This window comes from Ictalurus furcatus, chromosome 13 (genome assembly GCF_023375685.1).
Source record: "Ictalurus furcatus strain D&B chromosome 13, Billie_1.0, whole genome shotgun sequence".
NCBI classification, from domain to species: Eukaryota; Metazoa; Chordata; class Actinopteri; order Siluriformes; family Ictaluridae; genus Ictalurus; species Ictalurus furcatus.
In genome coordinates, this window is record NC_071267.1 from 26,716,252 (window position 1) to 26,729,328 (window position 13,077).

General features: G+C 42.5%; 1 protein-coding gene across 3 annotated transcripts in view; it reads left to right on the forward strand.

The window, feature by feature from the left end:
- Positions 1–13,077, forward strand: part of mkxa (mohawk homeobox a) — a 40,182-nt gene that overhangs the window by 23,134 nt on the left and 3,971 nt on the right. The gene's annotated exons all lie outside the window — the stretch shown is intronic.

The following is a 13,077-nucleotide window of genomic DNA, read 5'->3' on the forward strand; positions in this document are numbered from 1 at the left end:
CCTGCTGCACCACCTGGCAGTTTTTTCCCCAAAATTATTTATAAACCGATCAAAACGGTATACAAATTCCATTCATTTTTACAATTTCATCAATATCATCTGAATCGTTCCTGTTCAAACCTTTTAAGGTTAACCGAATGCACCATATGCAGGCCACTGTATGGGGGTGGGATGGCGGCGGCAGGGGGGGGGTATTAAAATAAAAATAAAATGAACAGACAAACCTGCTGGGAATGTCATTGAAAACAAGGAGCGGGAGAATTCCAGGGCACATGCCAGGGATTTTCTTTTAAACGATGCCTCGACGGGATATTAAATAGTTGGAATCTTGCTCTGTGTTTATCTTCCACGCACGGTAGATTTCAGGACGTCCTGTGTGATCGGCGTCGCTGTGTAACACTACGAGGTGAGTGCGTGAGTCCGTGCGGTTCGGGGATCGGTCATGGGGAAACGTTTTGAACCCCGGTGCTGTGTGGATCACGCCGGAGACGCGGTGTTGACTCTCTGCTTTTACAGGTCACCAGAACACATTAGGTTTGTGTTTTGAAATTTCCACGAAGGCGCGCGTTAATACGGCGGACGTCATTATGAATACCATCATGCTTGAGGAAGAATGAAATGCTTCAGATGGAAGACAGATGTGTAAAAGCAATCTGTGTTTTTTTTTCTCTTTTCTTTCTTTCTTAAAAGGAAATTTTAGGAGCTGAAACTGACCCCTTGTGTAAAATGGCTTCTTGGGGAGTCTAGGATTTAAGCGTTGCCATCCGCCACCTGTTATGCGTAAATGAATCATAATGGCTTCGTGCATCCATCATTATTTAGTGGACAGAAATATCGATGGGACGTCCATTTGAGCCAACAGCAGCGAGTGATTTTTCCTCGATTTAAAAAGCGCACTATTTATAGAGTGCCGTTCGGTCTTAACGAGACCGATTTGTTTGAAATGAAACGAGATGGCCAGGACTGGTCCGATTACTCTTATTGTCTTTTTTTTTTTTTTTTTTTTTTTTTGCTTCATCTGAAATTCAGAATCGTTTTTCCGTTATTAGGAATTCCCGTTTTTTTGGGGTTTTTTTTTTTTTTTTTTTTTTTTGCCTTAAACAGAGAACTGAATGCGGGCTTTATGATCTGTGATGAGAATTGGGAAGAAAGAAAACAGAAAAGAAAGCCATAACATAATGTGCTGCAGTAATAGTGGATCGTTCTAGTTTCCTGCGGGGTTCTTTCATTTCTCCGGCTCTCGTCCTGCTCTCGGTTGTGCGCTGTAGGACGTTTAAAAAATTTTTTTTTAACTTGACTGAGAATGTTACGTGTTTTACGACATGAAAAGAAGTACTTTTTTTTTTTTTTTTTTTTTTTTTAAATTCCAAGGTCAGTCGACATTAAGCAGAGACTGGAGGCAGAAATATGTTAAATAAAAACAGTAATGTCTGACAAGGCCTTTGAGACTCATACGTGCCAGTCACTTATTGAATACCGGAGTCCAATTTCACTCTGACATGAAAAGAGAAAACACTTTAAACGTCTCTTCTGGTAGATCGCGGCTCTTCGGTGATGGCCAGCACGCCGAGCGGCCGAGCGCACGAGCTCAGGCCGGAGCAGGTGAGCTCTCCTGAGTCTCCGAGCGACGCGCAAACCTTCCACAAGCCGTGAAGGAGGAGGTACGAGATCGAGATTGGCCGTTATTACTGTAGAGGCTCTCTGCTTTTCCTCTGATGAATTTCCACAGCAGGAACCGTTTCAGGAATGCAGGAACGTTGTCAGGAACTTTAGGTGTACTGCAGGAACCTTCACTTTGAAAATCACTGGGTTACCTTGTTGATCAAGATACCTAGATACTTGGTACAAACTCCTTTTTCCTGAACACGTGAATACTCCCAGCTCCATAGGGTAAATTTAATTCGGCCGGACTACTCCTGCTCGAATAGTGCGTAAAAGCTCAATCAGACGTCGAAGCTCCTCGCATGGGGAAATGATGTAACCACCTCACAACCTCCAGAGAACTCCTGCTTGGTCTTGGGTACCATTACGTGATAGGAAACAGGCACAGGTCCTCGACCAGGGTACACAGAGGTCTGGATTTAGTTTGAGTAAGTGTACCATGTCTTACTGCGCTGTCCTGTGAAAAGACAATGAGGCTAGATGAGACTCGCACTAGATTACCACAGACACAAAGAGTTTCCATTTGGCTCAGGAGAAGATTACTAATTAGAAGGCTGTGATTATAAAGTTGTTTACGTCTAATCACTCCAAGGTTTCTCCACGGCCGAACTGCACCAAGCTCGAGTGGAGCTGGCACCGGATCTGGCTCGTGATGTGCCAGAGATTTAGCGTTACCTGTGTACAGTCTGAAAGGGATTTAAGTGATAACACATCAGGGAAATGCTTTCAACATGACTCTCTGCCCCTCTCTCTCTCTCTCTCTCTCTCTCTCTCTCTCTCTCTGTCTTTCTCTCATGTTTTCAGACACGAGTGTGTACAGATATCTGGCTTAGTCACGAGCTACTCTCAGTAGCATTAGGCTGCTGTTTGAAGTCTGCACGTACCGATGGCTGTGATATGGCCTTTTTCCCGCACCAATAACATCGACCTGTCTACAATGCTAATCTAACTCTACAGATCCTCATCGGAGATGGCTAGAGAGGGCATTAGTGAGAGCGCCCACGCACACATACTTGCATGATAGTCAGGATTAACGGTATTATCTTAGACTGACACGTTTCCCTACATCCTGTTTACTCCAAACGCACTTCTAACGCTTAAGAGACGGTCAACGTAACAACTCGGCAGCACAAAATTTAAATTGGACTACTGTAACGACATTAAGATGAGACCGACGTGAGAGGAAGCCGTGTCAGTTACGGTCCAACTTTCCAATATTGGGGCCATAAAGTCAGAAGTAGTTCCGGTTTTTACTTTAAGAAGAATTAGTGCCGTTACCAGACGTACGGATTTATATTTTCATTTAGAAACACGTCGGATTGAGGAATTTTATTCAGGGGTTCTACAAATCCAACAACTAGGTGTTTTGCGTAAACGTTTATTGACCGAGTTCAGCAACTGCCCTTAGACTTACATTATAAGCGTGTCTGTGTTGTCATTTCCTGCCTGTTGGAAATGCACGCAGTCCTGGCGTGCTGTGTGTGTGTGTGTGTGTGTGTGTGTGTGTGTGTGTGGTGCTGATTAGTGTGTTTACTGTCGCTGATAAACACGGAGATGAGAGGATGTTTAAAGAGCTCGAATCGTCTTATTATTCTCCAATCTTTCCACATTAACTTCTACTCAGGCTGTGACCGCACTGGCAGAACCTGGGATCGGCGTGTTTCCGAAATGGATGTCATTGCGTGTCATCTGGAGGAATCCCGACATGCTGAAGCTATGAGAAGTCCGTGTCTGTTCTTAATATTCTCGGCTATTTCTAACGGTTAGAGAGTTATTGTGGCGGTGTTGCCACCTCACAGCTCCAGGGTCAATCCTGAGCTTGGGTTACTGTGTGGAGCTTTGCATAGAGATGTCCCAGTGTGGGTTTCCTCCCATCTCCCAAAAACATGGTGGTAGGTGGCTTGGCTACTCTAAAATTCCTTTAGGTGAGAACGAGGATGGTAACGTGTGTGTGTGTGTGTGTGCAATGCACTGGCGTCCCATCCAGGCTGTATTTCTCCCTCGCTCCCAGTCCTCCCGGGACAGGCTCGAGATCCACTACGGCCCTGACTCGCCGAAGATGCTTACTGAAAACCGTTCGACGGCACGTTGATGTTCTCAACAGCTAGAATTAACATTTCACAGGTGACCCAGGATCCATCCTCTTCAGTTCATCCTCATGCATTAATCTGCTTCTTTAATTATCGTTAAATGTGTCTTACATATCGTTTAATAATTTAGGTATCGTTAGGTAACGATAATGAGTCTTTATTGATCACATATACAGTAGAGCACAGTGAAATTGTTTTCTTCGCATACCCCAGCATGTCAGGAAGTTGGGGTCAGAGCGCAGGGTCAGCCATGATACAGCGCCCCCTGGAGCAGAGAGGGTTAATGGCCTTGCTCAAGACCCCAACAGTGGCAGCTTGGCAGTGCTGGGGCTCGAACCTTCTGATCAGTAACCCCTCAAGTGAAGGTGAAGATGCTTACTTTAAATCGAGTCTTGTAGCAGAGGCCCGTGCCTTTCTGGAGGAAGAAATAAAGGTTTTATGCGGAGGGTTTTGTATTTTTATTTCTTCACTGTTCTGTTCGCAGCAGTTTACAAACGAGAGCTTTCGACCAAATATACGGTTCTGTCATTCGGTTCCGACGCCAATTAGAACTCTGGTCCTTCAGCAACCTGTCTGTATAAACCATATGGACTGGAAAAGTGTCTCCGTCATGGGCCATTCAGATCTTTTTCTATCTTTACTGATTTATTTATGAACGGTCACACATTTGCAATTCTAATAGCCAGCCACGGCGAAAATGACGTCTCGGCAAGTGAAAATATCTTTAATATCGTTAGATTTATCTACTATATCCTATTATACGATTACAATAAACCAAATATACCATGATTAAACCTATTTTTAGACATTTCCCACTCATTTCAAGCTTAAGATTTATTTTAAATATTTAGTAAATAATTCGTTTAAAGCGCACCTATTATGGATTTGAAACGGCCCTAATTTTATTTTAAAGGGCACGTACGATAGATTTACACGCATCCGAGGGCAAAAAAAAACACTTTAACGTGCTCGTAATTTAAACTGCGGCATTACATTTTCTCCCCCCGGTGTCACAAACGACTCGTTAAATGATCCGTTCTAAATGATTCGTCCGAAACTCCTCCTTTCAGAGAGCATACTCTGCTCTGATTGGTCAGACGTCCCAGTCTGTTGTGATTGGTCTACCGCTGTCAGTGAGCAGCCGATGAAGACGAGAGGCGGGGCTTTGTGTTACAAACCTACGTAGGTCAGTACAGGAGGTGAAGTCTGGAATCACTAACGAGTCGATTCAGCCGTTCAGAATCGGTTCCTTCTTTCGGGAGTCGATTACGCCGTTTGTCGTGTGCTTTGATTTTTTGAAACTTTGCAGAGTTTATACATTCACAAAACGCTACGTATATAACACGCTACATGATAGATAATATCTGAAAAAGCATAATAGATGCACTTTTTAAAAAAAAAATTATCTGCAATTATCTACCAACAGAATAAGAAGATTTAGAGCTCGAAATGAATAAAAGCACCTTAATAGATTGCCCTTGCTCTTATTGTGCAGCTCAGAGTTCTGGTACTTTCAGTATGGCTTCTAGGAACAAGCCTTTTGTTATAATCTACCTGGAATGTCACTTCAGAAAAGCTGTATGAGTCTGGGACTAACAAGTGACCTCTAAATTATTCCAAGCCTTTTCCCCCCGATTAAGCAACACGGCTCCTTTAGCCAAAAGGTTTAGGAAACACACATATTGATAGACTTACACGAGATGATTAATAGGACTGTGGATTCCTTGCCTTCCTGAATTCGTAAATATTAGGCAAATTAACGTTGAAGTACGTCCTGACAGCCGTAATATATATAGCGCACATACTGTGTGTATATTTGGTGAATGAGGGCTGCAATTCTTCCTTAAATAAATCTAAAAACAAATCTCAACTCCCATAAGCCCTCTCATGTTCTTTCTTCTGAAAGCTACTGAGAGACTTATAGATCAATATTCGCACCAGGGCAAATCTGCAATTTCCTCTGCTCCTTTCTTTTCTCATTTTCTCACAATACTGCCACTGTTTGCTTGCGCTCGGTGCTTTCCAGCAAGCGGCAGAGCCCAGAACATGTCACCGCCGTCGACACAGTGCGAGGCACGAGAGATGAATGTGTCGAGAGCGGGCCTCTGCAGGATTAAACCAGGACAAGGCTGCACAATTTAGTGCTATAGAAACCAGACAGCGTTGAATTTTTGACCGGTAGTGAGAGATCGCCTACATTTTTTATGTAAATATCTCCGTCAGATATCCACTGGGTACTGTTCTGAGGTCGGTCGGTCGGTCGTGTTACGCGCAGCCTATCGGTTTGTTGTCCGAGCGTGGGCCGAACTGTCCCGAGACTGAGGTCACTGAGGACCTGTCTCCGTGTGCTGCGAGTCATTACTGATAAGCCTGAGCGTCATTACCATGACTGCCGTCTTTACTCTTGTAATAAAGCCAATAGAACGAGAAGGAGACTGAAAGAACACAAAGGAATGAGGGGAGGGAAGGGTAGAAAGAACAAGAGACCGATTCGTTCGGGAAAGGACTACAGACGGATTAAAAGGAAGCAAAAGAGTCGAAGAGAGATGCAGTTGAAAAAGAAGTGGTGGGATGAGTGAGGAAGTCAGGGGGGAAAAAAAATGGAAAACGAGGCCGTAGACAGACGAGGAAAAAAAAAAAAGAACGAGTTATTGAGGGGGAGAAAAGGCCAGAAGAAGTCGGCCCTGGCGAAAATGAGAAAGGCAGAACGAAAGGCGGGGTTAACCGGACGAGAGAGCGGATGAGAAAAAAAGGTGCGAGTTGATCGTGGGTGGAGCAGGTTGGCACGCCGACCTGGCAGCGGTGAAGTGATGGGAAAAGCCAACATCTTAACTTCATTCACAGACGCTCCCTGGCATTATTAAAGAACACAGAGCGTTGGTTTTTTGTTTTTTTTTGTTTTTTTAAAAACACTCGCACCAGGCAGCGAATAAAAAACGAGTGTCTGTCTGCTGAAGGTATCCTCCACATTTTTCCTCCTTTATTTGAACGGTGAAGGATGTGAACTTTTTTTGTTTTGTTTTAATGTAAGAATAGTGTGTGACCTTGAGCTCCTGGAATGCGGTGTAGAGAGGAAGAGAGGAACCTGGTAGTAGTTTCAGAGACTCCGAGATATTGGCGATAACTGGAATTCCCACTTTGTCTGAAGATTCTCTGCGTCTGATTTTCATCAGTTAAAGTACCATTTCACATTAAAAAAAATTTAAAAAGTGCATAATGGCATGGTAACATTACGTTATCAGGTTGTACTCGTGCACGATCGTAAGCGTGTGTCCGTGTTAAACGTAGCCGTGACGAATGGTGTACTAATTGTTAAAACATTAGTTGAACATGAATGTTTATTTTCTACCAATAAGTAACTTGTAATTAAGTTTATAGCTAAATACATATTCATTTCTTAGTCATTACTAATGTAACAATTTAGTAACTAGTAATTCGTTAGTAAGTACTATGAATAGTACACAGTGACTGATTAATTAGTATTAATTCCAACAAGTTACTAATTATTTTGTAACCACTATAAAGGTGAATTTATTCATGGGTGTATATATATATATATATATATATATATATATATATATATATATATATATATATATATATAAATATAAATATAAATAAATATATACACACACACACACACACAGTACATAACATTACCATGGCACTACCTCCTTACTACTAATCTGTAAAGTTCTACCTTAGATGACGTCGTTTGTTCTACTTTGGCTCTGTTTTATCTTCTTAATCAGTAGTCAGGTTTGGACCCTTCACGTCAGACAGTATTGTCCTGGACAGGACCGAGGTATGTCTCAATTTTTCGATGCTTAAACTTAAAGACTTTCTGGCTAAGACTCCACATCCTGTCTAGATTCCATCTGTCGCTTCTCCTCTCGGATCCACTGGAGAGATGAATGAAAGGCTAGATGTGTGGGTGTGAGTGCATTTCCAGTGTTGATGCCATGTCATCTCAGCCTTCGCGGTTGTACAAGCGTGAGGGTCAGAACAGGCATGTGGCTGCAGGAGCGTCTCCGTCAGTTCAGGGATGGAGCTCTGGGATCGTTACCTCGTACGTACTCGGGCGCTCCTTGAAGTTCCGATGATCCGCGTGATGCTAGTCCGTGCGTCGTGCTTTTACTCCGTATCTGCTTTGAAATCAAAACACGGATTGTCGCGTACAAAGCGAGCGTGCAAACCCTGGATTCTCAGCCCTTTCTCGTTATCCGTTTCCCATTTCTTAAGAGGAAAATGTGAGGAATAAAATATAAAAAATGCAGCATTTTAAAACGTGTTTGATGCACACGTGCAAAGCCCACCAGCATATGAGGTTGTGAACAGGGAGGACATGAGGAAAACAGCTAAAAGACATCAGAAAGACAGACGCTCGGCCATGAGCATCCGCAGGTTTTGCCAAGATAATGAGTCTTTATTAATCACGTATACATTACAGCACAGTGAACTTGTTTTCTTTACCCCAGCATATCCCAGCATGTCAGGGAGCCGGGGTCAGAGTGCAGGGTCAGAGCCATGATACAGCGCCCCCTGGAGCAGAAAGTGTTAAGGGCCCAACAGTAGTAGCTTGGCAGCGCTGGGGCTCGAACCCTGACCTTCCGATCAGTAACCCAGAGCCTTAACCGCCAAACCACCACTGCCCCTAGTGGTGACAAGATAACAACATAGTGGGCTCAACAAATTTACCACATTCATCAATCTGGACGCTTCTAGGAGGCGGTCATCCACTTGACCTTTGGGTCAAAACAGACAAACTGTCAAAATATACACCTATAGCCTAATATTAATAAAAACATCATATCGAGAGTCTAGATTGTCCACTTAAATAGAAAACGTGTTCCTTATTTAAAAACAGATATGGATTGGATGGATGGCGCACGGATCGATTCTGAATATCTGTCATGAACCTAATATATTGTAACAAAAACACTTGGTGTTTTAAAAAGAAGACTCGTGTTTCGACAGTCTATCTGTTGGCAGTGAAGCTCTGGAATCTTTTTTTTTTTTTTTTTTATGGGTTTAGAAGAGTAAAAGACCGTATGAGTAAGGCACGGGTCCATTTTCCATGTTTGAGTAATGACTGACTCACGACTTACTCTGAAGCTTCAGCGTCGCTTCATCACGCTGTTGATCCGGGGGTCAGCGTGAGCTTTATAAACAGCTACAAGAATTCACGTGGTTGGAAAAAAACACTTATTGTCATATGTTTGGATTTAACAGTGTTAACCCCAGTGTTGTTGGGGTTTTTTTTTTTGGTACTTTTGTAGAGTAAATCTAATCGTTTCATTCCAGTCAAGATTCTCATCCCATCGTCATGGGCTCAGGTCACATGTGCTGATGAAAATGCGCAGAACTGTAGTGCTCGCTTTTGTACGTAGGTCCACGTGACATGGACAACTTTACAGATGGGGAAACCTCAGAAATGCCATTGGGCTTGGTCTCAAACGTTCACTGCTGGTGGCGCTATATATATATATATTCTTTTTCTTCTTCTAAGGTTTCGAATGTTTGTTGTGTGCGTAGTCTGTTTCAGTATTACTAAACTGAACGAGTGTGGATGTTCATGTAGGTGGTTAATTCAGAGCACATTGTTATGTTGGTGTTGGTTGCTATTGGTGATGAGGGGTCACAGATGTACATTACTGTCCCTCTAGTATTAAAATTCGTTTATGGGGTTTTTTTTTTCTCCTGTTCCCCTCTTCATCTCTCTCTCTCTCCCTCTCCCTCTCTCTCCCATGGCGATAGTGTAAGTGAGCAGGAGCGTTTTGGACCTGCTTTGTCGAAAAAACCACGATCCGTCTCTCTCCTCGCGCTCGGCAGGTTTACAGAGCAGCTTCCAAATCCCCCGGCGTCCGTATAACACGGTCCGAGCGTTGACACACACTCGCAGCCAGTAGCAAAGAACACACGCTGCAGAAAAGAAGAAAGACGGAACCAGCACAATAGTAAAAGACAGAGTACGGTGATTTATGATGGGTTTATAATTTCGTTGGCAGGGCTGCTGTTTTGAAAAATCCGACTTTTAGATGTTTTAGGCAACAGGGTTTGGAAATTGCGCCGAGGACCTGCATTAAATATTTCAGGCGCTTTTTTTTTCTCTCCCTGATGGGAGCGCAAACGTGTAGAAATGAGTTTGTGTCGATGGGAACATGCCCCTTTATGGCCACGAGTGTGCTGATGGGGACACGCCCCTTTAAGACCACATTCAACAAAAAAAAAAACAGTGAAAAAATAACTGGTTAAATGTATACATCGATTATAAAATGATTTAATAAATCAAGTGCGTTTTATAAATGTAATTATATATGCAAATGGCGCATCGGACCATTATACAAGCTCTAGTCTGCACATTGTTTAACCAGAAATTGTTGGTTGTTTATTGTGATTGGTTGGACTATTGATCAAACTACTATTTAAAGTAATTATCCGTATTACTCAGTGTCATTATTTCCTATTTACATGTATGAGAGCGCATACTGTAGGTTTACACGTGCCAAAACTACTCACTAAGAAGGCAGAGAACATTAGAGGACGTAATGCTTTAGGAAGGACATTTCTGCCTGAACATTACAACGACTTTATGTTAGGCGTGTCCGACTGAATTAAGCTGACGGTTTAAAAGTGTTCGTGTTAATAAAGGACTTACACACTGTGGGTGTTAATGACTGAAAATACCCAAGTACAGGCTCATTTTCCGGCCAGTCTAGAATGGTGTATCGACGCGTCTTTTTATTTAAAGTATACACGATCACAGTTAACGCTCGGGTTAATCGTTTTCGCCTTGACAAAAGCAACCTTTTGTTTTATGAATGGCCAAAAAAACTTGGCGTTTATTGTCAGTGTAAGAAGATATATCTGCTTCGTTACGATTACAGCCGCAGAGAATCGGTGAAGAAAAATCATAACGATCTCATCACATCCTAAAAGTCCTATTACCACCAGGTGCTGGAATACCCTGGACTGCACAAAATTATTATTATTATTAATATTATTATTATTATTACTGTATTTTGTTATTTATTGCTGAAATATGACATTTCCTTTGTGAATACAGAAAAATTGCACTCGTTCAGACGGCTGCTTGGAGAGCGTGATCACGGAGAGTATTTTCAGGGCTGTAAATGGCCTGTGAAACTGTGAAGCGAATGATTTGGTTTCTGACACAGAACAGGTTTTGGATGTCCAGTTTCTCTGAGGTGCAGTGAAAGAGAAACAACTGAATTTATTTTGGCCGTATAGTCTAAGAGCTGCAAATCTCCATTTGTGAGAGCCGACATGGGTTCGATTTACGAGGGGATGCGTCCGGCTTTAAAGATTTATTTATTTATTTATTTATTAAAAGACAAGAAATCTCCTCCGTGTAAAATCGGATTCCCCCTTAGCCATTAGTTTTGGATATATAACTCTTAAAATGTCTATTATCCAAAAAATTAATAACAACGCAAAATCTCAAAGATCTGTTGGCTGAACTTACACTTTTGTTGTTGTTGTTGAGTAGTAACTTTTTGCTAGGTTTTTTTTTTTTAATGTTGTTTTTTTTTATTTTTAGTCTTTATTTTTAAAATAATTTTAGCTTTCCTCTCCTTGAAAGGGGTCAAATTTGCTTTTCTGGAGCAATTTGATGACATTTGTGCAACTACAGGCAACAACTGATCATGGAGAAATGACCAAGCAGAGTCTTAATTAACTTATAAATAATTATTTACATGAGAATTCTGCCATGGAATTTGTTGTCGTTATAAAAACTTGTAAAAAAAAAAATTTTTAATTAATATTTTTGTTGCTGTACTAACTCTTATAACAGGGTTTTAGTATTTAGCACTTAATTCTTAGGTCCTGACTGGAGTGTACTAGCTTGAGAATATGGCATTGATGGACACTTCACCCTTCTGGAAGGTTCTCTGGATGGCGGCGTCTGCCAAATGCTGTAAATCAGTCCGTACAGGATTTCTTGGAGTTCCGTATTTTTTATTTATTTATTTATATATATATATATATATATATATTTGCGATGCAGCTTGCAGAGTTGTGCTTTTTGTGTGGAAAACTACTCGAATCGGCGAAATTGCAATTGCATGGAATTGTTTTGCACGGTCTTGCACAGTGATGTCTGTCGGTAAACGAGACCTTTCCGCTGTACACGCGTTCGACGCACGTGAATCGAAGAAGGCGTTGGCCGAACGCACGTCGTGATGACGTCACGGCCCGAATCTGCGGAGAGTCTGTGGTCGTTTCGAAAAAATCGCAAGCTCCTCTAGAGTTTGCCGGATTTGGCTTTCATTTCTGCGATCTCAAAATCCAGGAGGAAGTGGAAAATGTCGTATTTCTGTAGTAGCATATTGAATCTGTCAGACTCGGTAGTGAGAGAACATTCTCGTATGTAAACACGCCGTCCTCGGAGACTCGGTCTGTAGCTTTCTTTAGCATTCATCTCTGGTTTCCGTTTGTGTTCGTGTATAAACATCCATCCACAAGGCGACTGTAGTCTTCCGCTTCCACAATATGTCGTCGGGATGGAGTTTTCAGTTACTATTCAGTGTAGTGTTGATTTAGAGAATGACCGGTTTCTTACCATGTAGCCCAGTCTCTTTCAATTCAAACACTGATGGTGTGCATTTGTTGAAAATGGGTTTGTATGCTGATGAAAATTTAAAGCATTAGACCAAAGAAATGTTTATACACGCGCTGACGTTTTCGATAATCATGAGTCCCGTGTTTATTTTCAGTTGAGAGCTTAATTTGTCTTCAGGGCCTTTATACATGTTGATCTAGCGTGGTGTTTAATGAGTGCTTTGAATGGAGATGAGCTGAGGTTGCTGGAGAGAGCATATAGTAGACTGTGGTCTCTTGTGTGTCTCTCTCTCTCCCTGTCTCTCTCTCTCCCTCTCTGTCGCTCTCTCTCCCTCTCTCTCATTCTGTCTCTCTCTCTCTCTCTTTCTCCCTGTCCCTCTCTCTGTCTCCCTGTCGCTCTCTCTCCCTCTCTCTCATTCTGTCTCTGTCCCTCTCTCGGTCTCCCTGTCTCTCTCTTTCTCCCTGTCTCTCTCTCCCTCTCTCTCATTCTGTCTCTCTCTCTCTCTCTTTCTCCCTGTCCCTCTCTCTGTCTCCCTGTCGCTCTCTCTCCCTCTCTCTCATTCTGTCTCTCTCTCTCTCTCTTTCTCCCTGTCCCTCTCTCGGTCTCCCTGTCTCTCTCTTTCTCCCTGTCTCTCTCATTCTGTCTCTCTCTCCCTCTCTCACTCCTTCTCCCTGTCCCTCTCTCTCCCTGGCTCTCTCCCTCTCTGTCACTCTCTCGCTCTGTCTCTCTCATTCTGTCTCT